Below are 16,327 nucleotides of genomic sequence, written 5' to 3'. Positions count from 1 at the left end.
GTGGCCTAATGCCTTAGGACCTTGAACCCATGTGAAAGACCTGGAAGAAACTTCTGGCCCCTGATCAGCTCAGCTTCAGCCATGTATCCTGCAAGGACAACATTTGGGAATGAACCAGCAGATGAAAGATCTTTCTATCTCTTCTCTCTGTAAATGTACCCTTCCAAAGGATATCATCTTGAATGTTTTTTCTCTGATATTTATTTTCTTTCTCAATATTGTTTTATAAGATTCTCTTTATTTGTGTTGAAACTGGTAGCTATGACTCACTCACTTTTTGCTCTATAGTATTTCATTATATCAATCTATCTTTCATTACTTATCTGGTCTTCTGCTAAAGGGCTATCATTTTTTTAAAAAAGATTTATTTATTTTCGCTTGAAAGGCAGATTCACAGAGCGGGGGGCGGGGAGGTGGGAAGAGAAAGAAAGAGAGAGAGAGACAGAGAGAGAAAGAGAGATCTTCTAGCCACTGATTCACTCCCCAAATGGCCACATTGGCCAATGCTGGGCTGTTCTGAAGCCAGGAGTCAGAATCCTCTCCAGGTCTCCTCTGTAAGTGAAGGGTCTCAAGGCTTGGGGCCATTCTCCACTGCTTTACCAGGCCATAAGCAGGGAGCTGGATGAGAAGTGGAGCAGCCGGGACACAAACTGGCACCCATAAGAGATACTGGCATTGCATGTGGAGGATTAGCCTGTTGAGCCACTGTGTTGGCCTCTGGATTTTTGGGTTTTTTTCTTTAATTAATTAATTTCAATGGTAGATAGAGACAGTAGAAGACAGATCTCCCACACCCCAAGTGTCACAACAAACAGGTCTTGTCTAGGCAAAGCCTGGAGCTGGGACCTCAATCCAGGTATATTATGTGAGTGGAAAGGATTCAGCCAGCTGAACCATCACCCTGACCTCCCAGTAAATGCATTATTAAGATGCAAGATTCAGAAGAAAAGCTTGGGGCAGACACGGTGCCCTGGTAGCTCATCTTCTACCTGTGGTACTGGCATCCCATTTAGGCACAGGTTCATGTCCTAGATGCTTCACTTCCGATCCAACTTCCTCCAAACGGCCTGAGAAATCAGTGAAAGATCGCCTAAGAACTTGGGCACCCATCCCTATGCGTGAGACCCAGAAGAGGCTCTTGGTCCTCAGCTTTGAATTGGCCTAGCCCTATAGTGGCCCCTTTTGGATAATAAGCCAGCAGGTGGGAGATCTTCCTCTAATTCTGATTTTCAAGTAGAAATAAATAAAAATAAATCTTAAGGAAAAATAACACAAAATTTTGGACTTGCATCTGGGCACTCCTATGGGGTGTAGTGTCTCAACTTGTGTCTTAACTGCTGTGCCAAACATCTGCCCTGACAGATGTGTGAATGATTCCAGTTGTCTACATTGTGAGCAACACTGTTAACATTGTAGCATTCTTAAATACTTTTTTTTTTGGCATCCTTAGGGTGTATATTTAGGAGAGGAACTAATGTGAGCACTCAAGTTTTCAAAATATCCTACCACTTCTGAGGCGAATGTAGAAGAAATGAGGCAGGGAAGGGGTGGCAGGTGGAGGGCACGACTGACATCCTAGGCACAGGAAGAAGATGCGTCTGACTCTGTAAGATGGGCCTGAGTTGGTTGGAAACAGAAAGGCTGGAGTTCGGTGGGAGAGGAGGATCTAAGTGACCACGTGGGAAAGGTGATCACAGCCAAAACCTGAATGCCAGGCTAAAGACTATTGGTTTATTCAGTGAGACGGGAAGCCATGAGGGAATTATATTTATTTATTTAAAAGTCGGAGAGCTGTGACATAGGAGACAAAAGGAGAGAGTGAGAGAGTTAGGGCTCCTTCACCGGCAGGTTCACTTCCCAAATGCTGGCCACAGCCAAGACGGGGCTGGGCTGAGCCTGGACGTAGGAGCTGCCTGGGTCTCCCTGCGAGTGGCAGCAACTGTGGATCAGCGGGAAGATGGAATCAGAAGCCATAGCCATTCCCACACAGGGTGTAGGTGCCTTACCCACCAGGCTACACACCTGCCCCTGCTAAAGGATGGTAAGTCTGGGGATGCATGTGTTACGAGCTGCACTTTTACATGCCATCCTGGGTGCTCTGTAGGAGTGGATCGAGGCTGCAGGCACGAAGAGCACTGGAAGCTGGGTATAGCAGCAGTCCAGAGGCTGGGCTATGCAGGGGAGAGGGTGGTGGAAGCAGTCCAGTGCTGAGTTACAGAGGAGCTGGGTTGGAGTGGGATTAGATGTACAGTTGGAGCAGACGCAGGCTATGAAAGACAGATAGCAATCCATAACCCCGAGTCCCCCTCACCTTCTCCTTCTCATCGGAGCATCCTGTCTCTTCCAGTCCCACTCTCTCAGGTCCTATCTTTCACTTGCACTGGCTGTTTCTGAGCCTTCAAGCTTGCCTTCTTCTCCTCCCTCAGCTCCATATAGCCTGGGAAGTTATTTTCCTAAGCAATGGTTTTTCTGAACCAATCTAATCCTAGCGCTCCCCTCCTTAACAATTCTCAGGTGAGTCCCTAAATGCCCTTTCCTAAGACCCCATTTCTTAGGGGTAGGAATTATAATGTTCGGGAGCTCATGTATGTGGAACCCTCACTGAATCCCTTGTAGAGCTCCAAAAAGACTCTGTGGGAAGGAATTTGGCCAAGGCCACAGGGTCACAGAGCTATGAAATGGCAGGAGGCTGCGTGTACAAGGCAGTGGTTTTCACAGGTGCCCTGAGGAGGGCACTTGTGTGGGAGAATGACTGGGGGCAGTATCTGATTGTCCTGAGGAGTTCCTTTCCCTTTGCCATCCTCCCTGCTCCTTTCCTCCTTTCTTCCCTGCTCTGCCTTTCTTCTTTTGTTTTCAACCTCCCTTTCTTCCTCCTTTTCATCCTTCCTTTATTCTCTATTTCCTCATTCCCCTATATTTTGGATTTTGTCTTTTTTTTTTTTAAGATATATTTATTTTTATTGGAAAGTCTGATATACAGAGAGGAGGAGAGACAGAGGGGTAAGATCTTGCATCCACTGATTCATTCCCTAAGTAACCACAACAGCCAGAGCTGAGCCAATCCGAAGCTGGGAGCCAGGAGCTTCTTCTGGGTGTCTCATCTGGGTGCAGGGTTCCAAGGCTTTGGGCTGTCCTCGACTGCTTTCCCAGGTCACTAGCAGGGAGCTGGATGGGAAACGGGGTTGCCAGGACATGAATTGGCGCTTATATGGGATCCCGGTGCGAGAAAGGACTTAAGCCACTAGGCTACCGTGCCAGGCCTGGTTTTGTCTTTTAAAACTCATTTTTTCTCCCCTATAGTGTATGTTAGATGATGACCACCGACCGCCTGCCCACTGGTGGAATAATATCAGCAAGTTGTTCAGAGTTGTAATGGAAGCTTTGTTGGAAAATCCGCTCCTGGGCCCCCTTCACACAGAGGGAAGGAAGATGGAGGCAAAAAGGGCAGCTGAGGGGTTTTATACTCTTATAGACACATGGGCAGGCAAAGGGGCTGTCTGTGCCCCAGCTATGTAAGGAATGTCCATTCAGGTGTGCCATTGGTCAACTGGAATCCCGCCAGGTCGGTGACGTAACTGGCTCCTGTGGCCCCTCCTGTTCCAGGCTGAAGCCTGGGAGACATGTCGGGTCCGGAGCAGACCAGCCCCTCATCTCCAGTGTCCTGAGCAGCCGTCATTGTAAACACCTGTTGAAGAGGTTGACTCCCTCTTCGTTCAGGTGAGCACACAGGAACTCTTCACTGGTAACTTGGCTGCAGAAGAACTGGGCCCTGATTGTTCCATGTTCCCGACTTCCCTGCTGGCCTGGCTTCTCCTGGCAGCATCTCACTGCCTGGAGTCTGCCCTGAGGGCTCTCAGGGCATCCTCATTCTCCAGGCAGGTTGCTAAACTTTCAGGAATTTCATGTTGTTAAACTCTTAAAGCAGGGTTGAGTTGTAACTACTGGTTGAACTATGAGAAGTTTGGCAAGAATCAATAAGAGCATTCTGTGAAGATCCATTCGTCCTAGGAACATTTTAATGAAGAGTATGTATATTTTAGATAAGTCATGTGATAAAGCTGGATTGACTGAGTTCTGGCTGCTGGCTCTGGCCCCAGTCCAACCTTGGTTGTTTTGGACAGCTGTGGAATGAAGCAGTAGACTGGAGATCTTTGTCTATGTTACTTGAATAAATAAATTAAAATGAACACAAATAGAAAATATCCCAAAGGAAAAAAAAATAAAGAGGAAACAAAAGCAAGCCCACCATTCTCTGGTGGCCTCAAGTCCTGCAAGTTTCCTTGTGGCCTTTGAGAATTTGTCTTCTGAAAATGAATCTGCCTTAAGCCAATGGTTCATCTTCCCAACCCATCCCTCAAGGCTCACCTTATTCTTTCTTCTCCTTATCACTCCCTGGCTTTTCCTGTTGCCTGGAGTCTCATTTCTGAGTCTGGCCCACCCTCCGGCTCTATTCCTGCCCTTCCGCCCCACTCACCTGCCAAGATGGCTGAGCTCAGCCCACCTTCCCCTTCTTGGACTTTTTCTCTCTGAGTCTATAGGAAATCCTGCCCATTCTCCAAGGCCTACCCTATGTACTTGGTCCTGCCAGAGGGCCTCTTGCTCTCCCCCTCTCACATCTCTGGGAGTATGCATCTATCCTGGGCACTTGGCAGGATGCTCTGAGTCTCACTTAGAAGTAGATTTGCTCATCTAGTACAGATTTTTTACTTTTTCAAGATTTGTTTATTTGAAAGGCAGAGTACCACAGAGATAGGGACAATCAGAAGCACACACAGAGACCTTCCATCTGCTGGTACACTCCACAAATGTCTGTCATAGCCAGGTCTGGGCTAGGCTAAGCTGGGAGCCTGCCACCTTGTTCTACAACTGAAGCACTTGGGCCATCTTCTCTGCCTTCTCAGGCACATTAGCAGGGACCTGGGTTGGAAGAGAGCAGCCTGGAGTCAAACTGACACTTCAGTGTAGGACATGACATTGCAAACAGAGGATTTAACTTGCTGTGCCACGACACTGATCCCCTGGATGCGTTCTGTCCTGGGCAGTCTGAACAACAGGGCTACATTAGAGAGCAGGAAGGAGACAAACTGGTACAGGTGCTCTCCTGCTCATGGGGGTGGTGGCACGGGAAGGTCAGGCTGGGTTTCTTGTAAGTCCCTTTTCCCTAGTATCCTAGATAATGAATCCTACATTCCCAACCCCCACACCCGACCCCATGTTGTCAGTCACCACTCTGTGAACATGGGCTGGCTCATGTTAAAAACTGCATGTTTTTTGCAGGCTAAGTCATAGCCATGTTGGTTTTGCTCCAACTCAGCACAGTGCTCAGACACAACTTTAGGCACTCAATAATGCTGCCAGCGTGATGAGATGAGTGCATTTACTGCAGACAAGGATGGATTTGTGTGTGAGATTGTTTCAAGTTCTTTCTTAGAAACAGCCCCAAGATGCAGATTTGTGTATAAGTGATTTACTTGAGGAAATGCTCTCCGGCAGATCAGCAAGGGGATCCTGAGACAGGAGGAAAAGGGAGGAAACCAAGAAGGAAATTATCACAAGCCAAGTCCTGCTTGTGGTGGCCTCAGCCTGATCTAGGGCATCCTGGAGTTCAAGTTCAGTACTTGGAGTACTACAGGTGTCAGATCCAGAGAAAGAAAGCTTTAAAATGCGCATATCCCTTGGTCAGTATTTAACGGCCCCTCAAGGGCAAGGCTGGGGTCACAGATAGGCAAAAGGGGGGCCCTAGGAACTGGTGGAGCCCCATGCTTCCACATCCTCAGCAAAGCTCATGTTGAAGCTGGCTCTTCCCTGTGAGCTGTTTAGAGGGCACAAACCTGATCCAAGTGTGGTATTTGCAAGGAGGACTTTTGAGGAGGCTACTGAGGTTAAATGAGGCATAGGGAAGATTCCCCAACCCAGTGGAACTGTAGCTTTGGGAGCAGATGAGACACCTGAACCAGGGCATTGCACTCTGTTGTTCTTGCCATTGATGCCCAGAGCCACCTTGGCATTTTACAGCACCACCCCCATTTTACAGCAAGTGTGCCCTTGGTAGTTGTGGCTGCCGGATCATGAACTTCCAGCCTTCAGAACTCTGTAAGTTGAATTCTGTCCTTTGTAAATTTCTCAGGCTGTGGTGTCCAGCTGAAACAACAGAAATTGGATTAAGATGCCCCAGTGTTGTCTACCGTAGTGATAGCCCAGCCTTTAATCACAAGCTTTGGGGCGTGCAGCTGGGTTGAGGGCAAATTCAGGGCTACCGGCAGAATTCACTGTTACTGGAGATGAGAGCCACAAGGCCAGGCATGTGGTCAGTTTTGTCTACAATGGCATCCTCAGGGTTTTCTTTTCTTTCTTCCTTCCTTCCTTCCTTCCTTCCTTCCTTCCTTCCTTCCTTCCTTCCTTCCTTCCTTCCTTCCTTCCTTCCTTCCTTCCTTCTTCCTTTCTTTCTTTCTTCTTTCTTTCTTTCTTTCTTTCTTTCTTTCTTTCTTTCTTTCTTTCTTTCTTTCTTTCTTTCTTTCTTTCTTTCTTTCTTTCTTTCTTCTTTCTTCTCAATTTCTTTATTTGAAAGTCAGAGTTATACAGAGAGAAGGAGAGAGGGAGGAAAGGGAAGAGAAGGCTTTTTCCACTCCCCAAAAGGCCATGGCTAAGCCAGATTGGAGCCAGAAGTCTAGAACTCCAGCCGGGATTCCCACATATTAGGCTGTCATCTGATACCTCGTACAGTGTGCATTAGCAGGAAACTGGAATTCTTAGGTGGAGCTGAGATTACAGTCCAGACATTCTGAGATGTGGGTTTCTCAAGTAGAATTTGAACAGCTGTGGTTAACACCTGCTCCCAAGACTGTTGAACTTGTAAAATGTTCAAAAGTGCAAGCAGGGGGTGAGCCTCTGGGCTAATGGGTGGGCCTCTCCTAGTACACCTGCATTCGACCTTGGAGTGTCAGGTTTGATACCTGGCTCTGGCTCTTGATTCAGCTTCCTGCTAATCTACACTCTGGGAATCAGGACTGAGGCTCAAACAACTGGCTTCCTGCCAACCACACAGGAGACCTGGGTCGAAGTCTTAGTTCTCAAGTTTAGCTCTAACTGTGACAGAGCCAGTGGGAGACCGAGCCATTGGCTGGAGCAAAATCGGGAGCAAATGAATGTGTTAGAAGCAAAATAGTGTAGGCAGGACACCATGGATTTTTTTTTTTTTCTGGAGCCATGCAGTTACAGTTTTTTTTCAAAAATATTTTATTTATTTTACACAGAGAATCAGAATTCACACAGAGAGAGGGGGAGACGGAGAGGGAACCTTCATCTGCTGGCCCACTCCCCAAAAGGCTGCAATGACTGGAGCTGGGCTGATCCAAAGCCAGGAACCAGGAGCTTCCTCTGGGTCTCCCATTTGGATGCTGGGACCCAAGGCTTTGTGCCATCTTCCACTTTTTTTCCCCAGACCATTAGCAGAGAGCTGGATTGGAAGTAGAGCAGCCAGGATTTGAACGAGTGCCTATATGGAATGTGGGCATTGCGGGTGGAGGAAGAGCTTGCTATGCCACCTCAATGGTCCCAGAAGTTACACTCTTAAAAATCCAGGGTAGGATTTCTTTTGGGAAGCAGCAGATTTGTGAGCAACGGGGCTTCCCTGGGGGCGAGGGTCCCACCTCTGCCTGTGCCCACCCTGCCCCTTTCTTCTCCTGGTGCGAACATGAACTTTTGTATGGTCAGGATGGGAATCAGGTTCCTTTTTTGGGGTTTGTGGGAGTCAGACCAAATATCAACCCACATGCACAAGTGTTAGCAAGCAGACGCTTGGTGGTCCACATAGCCTTCTCTGTGAGGTCCCTCCATCCCCTTCCCCCAAGTTATTGGCTTTGCAGGTGCTCCCAGCACACCCTGCAGGAAAGGCTCCAGCTGCACAGATGTAGTCTGGAGATAGGATTTGTCTAACAAATGCCCCAGCCCACTGCTCTGTGGAGGAGTCCCTTGTTTTTTTTTTTTTTTTTTTTTTAATAGGTCACACCTGTCATCCACTGTAGGGCTCCTGACCCTGTTGGTGGCTGCATGGGGCCATCTCTGCCTCTGCTAAGCCAGTCTTATTAAGGTTCAATGTGATTCGATCTGTGATTTGAAACATCTGGTCTGGCTGGTGTCCAGGGGAGTCACCCAGAGGGCTCCTCATGGACGGACTCACTGTAGTTATCTTCTTTATTTTTTTCTCTTTATAAAAATGCACTCCACTTGCTAATGTCACATATGCAAAAACCACAAATCATGACACAAATCCTTGCTTTTGTTTCCCATTCCCATAGAGAGGACAGTGTTTTTTTGAGGGGGTGGGGGTGGGAATGTCCTATAGCTGCTACATCTGTGGGACCCTCAGGACCCACAGACCCAAGGACTGTGAGTGGAGCACAGAGGGAGGCTGTGGGTTTCTCTGCATTCTTGCTTCTGAAGCAGCAGAGCCCTTTCCAGGCAGGGATAGAGGGAACCAGTGCCAGACAGTGGAGGGATGCACTCCCTGACGGAGGCAGAAGTCCCGCCCATTCTCCCTGTCCCACCTGGCTGTGATAGGGAGAGGCATTTGAGCTGAAAAGCAGGTTTCTCAGCTTTCCTTGAAATATTCAACCACACCAGAAAATCCAGTGTGGAAGTCAAATACTTGACGTCAGTCTGGACTAGGGACACTATCTTCTTGGTGGCCTGGGGGTGGCCCAGTTCCAGGTATTTAACTCCAGGGGCTCATTAGACCCTGCTGGACTCACCAGCACAGAATAGGGACAAAGGACAGAGTGGTCAGGTAGCAGAGGCTCCAGGGTCTAGGACAGGTTATCTCGCTACCAGCCTGGGTCTCCAGGCCCTGTTCTTTGATGGAGAGAAGGGTGAGGGAGGGAGTATCCTCCACCTCCCACCCCCAGTCTGCAAAGGACAACAGGTGCACAGGTGCACAGTGCTTTGTCCAGGTTGGCTGTCGGGGAGCTGGTGGGAGCACAGGACAGGGCATGCCTCAGGTGGGAGTCTCCAGAGGGCCGGGACGAAGTGTCCCTTTCCAGGGATGGAAGGCCAGAATGACTGCAGAGAGAAGTAATTGGCTTCGCTGTCCTGCCGGGGCTGGTGCAGATGTGTCCAGCATTGGTGGGACAGTTTTCTCCCTGCTCCTGCCTCCCTGGGTGTCCATCTCACCTAGGGCAAGCTCCCACAGGCAGCAGGAATCTGCTCTGTGTTTTGGGTAGGGTCACAGAAGTACTCAGGGATGCTGGGGAGGGCTCAGCACCTTGAAGTGCTGGTTCTGAAACCAAGGCCCTAGACAGGGCTTTGACCCAAGCTGCTACGTTGCTAGTTACGACCAGCCTCTAGGTTCCTCTGTCTCTCAGCCTCCCTCCTTCAGCCTCAAAAGCAAACAAACAAATAGATAAATAAAAAGGATTCCTAGTCTTGACTTCAGGATTGCCCATTAGTTTCTTTATAATTAACTCACGGAGGGCTCAGCACAACAACTTAGTGGCTTAAATCCTCGCCTTGAAGGCACTGAGACCCCGTATGGGCACCAGTTCTAATCCTGGCGGTCCCACTTTCCATCCAGCTCCCTACTTGTGGCCTGGGAAAGCAGTCGAGGATGGCTCACAGCCTTGGAACCCTACACCTGAATGGGAGAACCGGAAGAAGCTCCTGGCTCCTGGCTCTGGATCAATTTAGCTCCAGCTGTTGTGGCCACTTGGGGAGTGAATCGGTGGACAGAAGATCTTCCTCTCTGTCTCTCGTTCTTTTTGTATATCTGCCTTTCCAATAAAAATAAATAAATCTTTTAAAAAATTAACTCACTGAATGGAGGAATCTTATGAAGGTAACTTCTTGCTGATTGAGTCCATCTTAGGGGCTTATCCATGAACCCCAGGCCTTGAGTAGGAAGCAGCTAACTCTCACATCATCAACGTTGTCTGAACTTGCCAGTCAAAGGAGGACCCTGAGAGCAGTGGACCAGCTGGGAGCCTGTGTGTGCACTTAGCAGCCCCAGTTCACCCTCTGAGAACCCTGTTCCCTCCAGAGGACTAGGAACTGTGCATTAGTTGTCAGGCACCTCGTCTTGCACTTGGGCCAGAAATGCCTTCTTTCTTCCATCACCTCCTGTCAGGGATCGGCTTGCTGCACACTGGGCATGTGCATTCCCTGAGACCGTGAGCAACCCTGGCTGGGTGGTGATGCTTCTATGTTTTATGTTTCAGGTTTGTCTGAAGCTTCCACCACTTTGTCTTTCAGGCACTGATGAATAAATGTCTTAGAAGTCCCAACTTTCCCTTGGCAACCCAAGCAACAATCCCAGCAAGTGGAGCCAGGCTGTCTGACCTGGGAGAAGGGCAGGAAGGTGACAAGACTCCTTTCGCTGCCAGACAGCAAGAGCGGGGCCTTGACTCAGCTTCCAGAAGGAATTCTGGAACTAGCTGTATGCTGGTGAATTGTGTGCAGAAAGTGTTGTGTTAAATTACCCAGGAAAGCACAGAGTGGAGTTGACTCAGAGGAGCTGCGTGTAACGGTATAGGGTTGTTCTAGCAAGGGGGAAGACTAGCCATGGTTTTTCTGGGAAAAGTAGTTCCTGAAAACTAACTAACTTTCTTTCTTTCTTTCTTTCTTTCTTTCTTTCTTTCTTTCTTTCTTTCTTTCTTTCTTTCTTTCTTTCTTTCTTTCTTTCTTTCTTTCTTTCTTTCTTTCCCTCTCTCTCTTTCTTTCTCTCTTTCTTTTTTTCTAGATTTATTTATTTTCATTGCAACATCAGATATACAGAGAGAAGGTGAGACAGAGAGGAAGATTTTCCGTCCACTGATTCACTCCCCAAGTAGCCACAACTGGGGGAGCTCAGCCAATCCGAAGCCAGGAGTCCAGAGCCTCTTCTGGGTCTCCCATTCAGGTGCAGGGTCCCAAGGCTTTGGGCCGTCCTCAACTGCTTTCCCAGGCCACAAGCAGGGAGCTGGATGGGAAGTAGAGCCTCTGGGATTGGAACTCCCATGTGGGATCCCGGCACATTCAAGGTGAGGACTTAAGCTACTAGACCACTGCTGGGTCCGAAAACCTGTTTCTTTTCACTCTTTGTATGTGGGCCTATGTTTCCTGCCACAGCGCTGGCAGGTGGCATTGAGTATGCTCGGGTATTGCAAGGAACCTGTAATGAGCTGTAGGTCAAGTGAGGTCAGTGTGACTGCTGTGAGCCAGGTCTAGGCAGGCGCTCTCTTTGTCTTCACAGGACAGGAACAGCCCTGGTTCCTATTTAAGGGGGCATCATGGCTTGCTCTGTCTCTTGTCTCGGACTAACATGAAGATGGGCTTCCCTTTCCATCCTGAGCCACTGAAATCCTGGGAAGTCAGTTCCTTGGCCATGCCACACCCTAGGTAGCTGTCCTCACCCTTGGCTGACTTCAGCCATGACCCTATCTAGTCAGTTTAGCCAGAAACCCATTCCTTTAATGCTGTTCCCTGCCCTAGCCCCTCCCGTTTCCTTGGCTATCAATTCTTGCTGTAAGGCTTCATTGCAGCTGCTTACACCTCTTCAGTGACATTGACCTTGGATCATTTTCTTCTTTAACAGTGGAAGCTGGGGGGCAAGGTGGGTGGATTTAGGGGTGCAGGAGCTGGGGGAGGCCTTTCCTCATTCTGGCAGTGACCGTGGACAAAGCTGCAGGCTTGGATTTGCTGTAGGAGTATCAGAGCTTACCACATGCCCACAATCCCGGGAGGAGCTGATGAGGCAGGGTTCAGTGCCCCCTGAAACCCTCTGGCATGCGGAACCTTGCAACTCACTCCTCCCTGAGGAGTCAATAGTTGTGGTCTACAGAATAAATGCACAATCAATTCACAGTGAAAACAGCTGCTTCAAGCTGGAGCAGCACAGGGGGCTGTGTGAGATTCAGTGGGAAGTCAGGGGTGGCGCAGGGGTTGGGGAGGTGTGCCAGAGCTATGCTGGCAGGAGGACGTGCGTGAGGAGTCAGGCCTGCCTTGCTGGCCATGCAGGTGTCTCTCCAGAAGAGTCACCTGGGCATCTCTGTTGAGGCAGGAAGGGGCCGGGTAATCAGATAGAAAAGCCTCTGCATTTGGCTGCTGACTTCACTTGTGCACCTGCTTGGCAGGTGTCCAGTGCTTTTTTCAAAACATCCCTTCCTGTGTTGTCAGGTCCCCTGGCAAGCCGTCTTCGACATAGGGTAAAGGCCTGTGTTTTGGGGTGGGACACCCACACTGGTGGTAGAAGAGACCTTGATGGGGTGGAGTGTTGTCCGTGGGTCTCAGGTGGGGCAGGTTGGGCCTGGTCCTGCTGCCCCCCTCTGGTGGAGGTAACTGGAGGATCCCTGGTGCTGGACCACGGGGACTTGGGAAGGAGTGTGTGCCACTGGGAGCAAGCTGCCTGGGAACCAGGCCTCAACCAGCTGTGGAGGATCTAGCTGCTCACCTCCCAGGCAGGCGACCACTAGCTGGGGTCAGACTCGGCTGTGGCTGTGGGGGATGTAGCTTCCAATAGGTGAGAAGGACAGATGGTGGTGGATCAGCTGGGGACCCTGTTGAAAGTCAGTGGCCAGACGGTGTGGCCAGCTTCCATTTGCCAGGTGATGGCCTTGACCTGTGTGTGCAGACAGCTGCCCGGCTGTTGCTGAGCACAGAAGATATTTGGGGTAAATGGTGCCTGGGGTGACATGGTAGAAGTTCCCAGGCTCGTGGTAGGGTTGGGCCACAAAGCAACCACTCCATTGCCCTGGGCTTCAGTTTCCATATGAGGTGGCTTCTGGAAGTATATGGCAAATGCATGCTATAAAAAACTATATTCAGCTTTCAGATATCCTTTGTACCATATCTGCGTAGTATTTGCTATCCTTTCCCCAGGAATGTTTTAAAGCCCCCAGCATGAGGGGGCTGGGCTGGGCTTTGAGCTCTCAGATGCCAGCACTAGTGTGGCATTCCTCCGTCTTACAGTCCTTTCTGTACGTGTCCTGCCTTAGCCATGTTCAACTTTTCCAAAGCAAAAGTATTCGATGGATTCCTTAAAGCCACACATGGTCAACCAGCACATATCACTGAAAACCAAAGGATAGGGGCAGGCCTTTGGCTTAGAGGTTAAGAGGACATTATCCTAACTGCCCATTATCCCACATATGCAGATGACAGCATCTGCATATCCCATATCAGACTGCCTGGGTTTGGTGTTCCCGCTCTGGCTGCTAAGTGATTGCAGTTTCCTGCTGAAGACCACAGGAGGCAGGGGCGAAGGCTCTGGCGATTGAACTTCGGAGACCTGTAGAGAGTCCCTGGCTTCCTTCTTTGGCCCTGGCCCAACCCTGGCTGTTGTGGACATTTGGATGGGAATCCTCTTCCACTTTTTGTCTTGCCTTTTGTCTCTTTTGCTTTTCAACCAAGTAGATGAAACAAAACAATACAGAAGCAACAGAATGATTGCTTGGTTGATTTTAACGTGACTTGCTATATAACAACAGAAAGTTAAAACTTGTAACACATCAATTAATTATGCAAAAACTGTCAATGAAGGAAATAGCAACTAGTGAAAGTATTTTGGTTCCTTTCCTCATGAAATGAAAATCTACATATCTTGCCTATAACTCCTGAGTTATGATAAAGGCAGTATAAAGTGGCATGTTTTTCACAAACAGATGTATCATATACACAGCCTGAATAAGCTAAGAAGCTATGCACCAGACAGCAGTCAGTGGACGCATGTTGGAAGCCAAGCTTCAGCTGAAAGCACAGTCCCAAAGCAAGTCAGCTCTCACCTCTTCTTGTGTATGGTGTTATAGATTCAATATTACACAGAGCACAATTTCATGTCAATCCACTTGCAAAGATCTCTGGAGCAAATCCTGCCAGTCGGCTTGGTCAGCCATTTCAAAGCTGTAACCTTTTTGGCCATTAGAGGGCTTTGTGCCTGTCTTGTCTGCCTTTAGAAACATCTGGGTTTTCTAGGTGGTGGGAACTTATTCCCATTCATGGAGGATATGCTGTTCAGAGCAGGGAGGCGCCTAGGAGGGGCAGACTTCACCTCCATGCTTTGTGTGGTGCTGGATCAGCCCGCAGTAGGGGTAAATGCTAAGAAGGGGGTCAGCGCTGGACAATTCAGAACGGAGCCATACAGGACTTGGAACAGGGTGGGAATAGGGCTGGAGGGATGGCAGAGGAGGGGATAGAGACCTGATGGAGACCCCCCAACTAAGCCTGCAGTCCGATCCACATTAGCCCTGGACACAATCACCAGACCACTCTGGACCTTGAGTTTTAGACCATCTGGATGCATTTCTGTTTTTGGGAGAAAGCAGAACAGGGTCCATCTGCTTTGTCATGCAGCCCATGTCATCCAGGTGGAGCTGCAGGTGCTTGCCAAAGTGGAGGCAGGCTGTGAGGATGGAGAGTGGCCACTTGGTGGCAGTGTTTCACTTTGATTAGCCAAGGCAACTTGCCGTCCTTCAAATGAAATCTCTTTAGTGAATTTGTGGGCCCCTCCCTCAAGGCTCAGTTTATGGGTCTTGAGTCTGAGTGGAAAATAATGGCTGTAACCGATACCCTGTGGCTCCTCCCTGTCTCCATTCCTAATAGAGCATCTCCCCCTCAAGAGCTGACAGGGAATCTGGTTGAATTACATGGAGCAGTTTGACTGCAGCGTTTTCAGGCTGGGGTGCCCAGGAGGGGAGCAAGGCCCCCCTTCCCCAGAAACCAAGCAAGGAACTCACGGGGATGGACTAGCCCAGGGAAAGGGGCCAAGGGGCAGTTTCCGTGGGAGGAGGGAGGGACCATGGCAGGTTGCAGGGATGTGGATCTGTTTTGGGGGCTTCATGCCCCCTCCTCCCCTGTTCAGGGCTGTTCCCCAAATCACCCAGGAACTGAATGAAGCATATGAATTCAGGGCCTGCCTTTGTTCTACGGCCTGGAGCTCACACATCTGTGTGTTTAGTTAGCTGCAGGAAGATGGCGCGGGGGAGGGTTTGGGCTACTGAGGCTAAGGAGGCATTTTTTTTGCGGGGGGGTGGGGTTCCGCTGAGGGGTGATGCAGATTGAGCCCTGGTGTCTTCATCTCCCCTCCAGGTTCTGGACCCTCAGAAAGAAGACTCCCAGGCCGAGGCTGCCATGCAAGGCACAGGATTTGGGAGTGAATATGTATCACAAAGAAAGATCCCTGTCAGAAGGTAGCCTGAGGGCTGCCCAGAGGGAGAGAAAGTCCAGAGAAAGGGATCTAGCACTATCAGAAACAAACAGAGGCCTTTCTCCAGTTAGCAGCCTTTTGCCTGAGCTTAGGGGCGGTGCCTAAGCTGAGTAAACCAGCCAGGTGGGGTCTTAGCATCAGGGAGCTTTCAGGGATTTTCATGGCATCTCCACCTGGAGTTAAACTTCCTTGTGACCACCAAGGTGTCCTTCCTGGTCCCAGAGGAGCCCCAGGTGCATCTTGGGAAGGCAGGTGTATTAGATGGACAAGGAAAGGGATACAGTTACAGTGCAGGGTCGGCAGAATTGCAGCTTACTGGTTTCTGTCCAAGACCCCGTCTGGTTTTCTGGCATCAGTGCCTGGGTGGGCAGCACGGAGATCATGGTCTCCCCTCCTTGCAGCTGCTTAGCCCTGTGCATGTTCAATTCTCCAAGCTGGGCCTTTGTCGGGCAGGAAGCAGAGGTTGTTCCAGGTCAAACTCAGCATCTTTTAACTCAGGTGTTCATCCTGTGAAGGGCTTGGGGAAGGCTTGGGGAGTCCTTCTGGGCCTCACTTTAAAATTGTGGGGATGGGCACTCACATATAAACTTTAAACTCTTTCTTTTTAAAAAAGATTTATTTATTTTTATTGCAAAGTCAAAGATATACAGAGGGGAGGAGAGACAGAGAGGGAGATCTTCTATCCACAGAGGCACTCCCCAAGTGAGTGCAGCGGCTGGTGCTGCGCTGATCCGGAGACAGGAGCCAGGAACTTCCTCCAGGTCTCCCACACAGGTACATGTTCCCAAGGTTTTGGGCCATCCTCCACTGCTTTCCCAGGCTACAAGCAGGGAGCTAGATGGGAAGTGGAGCTGCCGGGATACGAACCAGTGCTCATATGGGATCCTGGCATGTTCAAGATGAAGACTTTAGCTGCTAGGCCACACCAGGGGGCCCTAAACTCTTTTATTATTAAGAAAGTGTAAATAAACAGAGACGTTAAGAGGACACTGAGGCCCCCCTTCCCCGGATGTAGTGGCTCTCGGGATGCTGTCTGAATTGTGTGCCCCAATCATCACCCTTTTTGTGTTTGCTGAAACATTTCCAGGCAGAGTTCGGACTTCTCGTTGTTTCTCCCCAGCAGGGGGTTTCTGTGCCATGATCACACGTGAACAACAT

Source organism: Ochotona curzoniae, unplaced genomic scaffold (assembly GCF_017591425.1).
Source record: "Ochotona curzoniae isolate NIBS_2020 unplaced genomic scaffold, NIBS_Ocur_1.0 scaffold_3208, whole genome shotgun sequence".
Lineage (NCBI taxonomy): Eukaryota > Metazoa > Chordata > Mammalia > Lagomorpha > Ochotonidae > Ochotona > Ochotona curzoniae.
The sequence above is the reverse complement of the archived record's forward strand: the minus strand, read 5'-3'. Positions refer to the sequence as shown.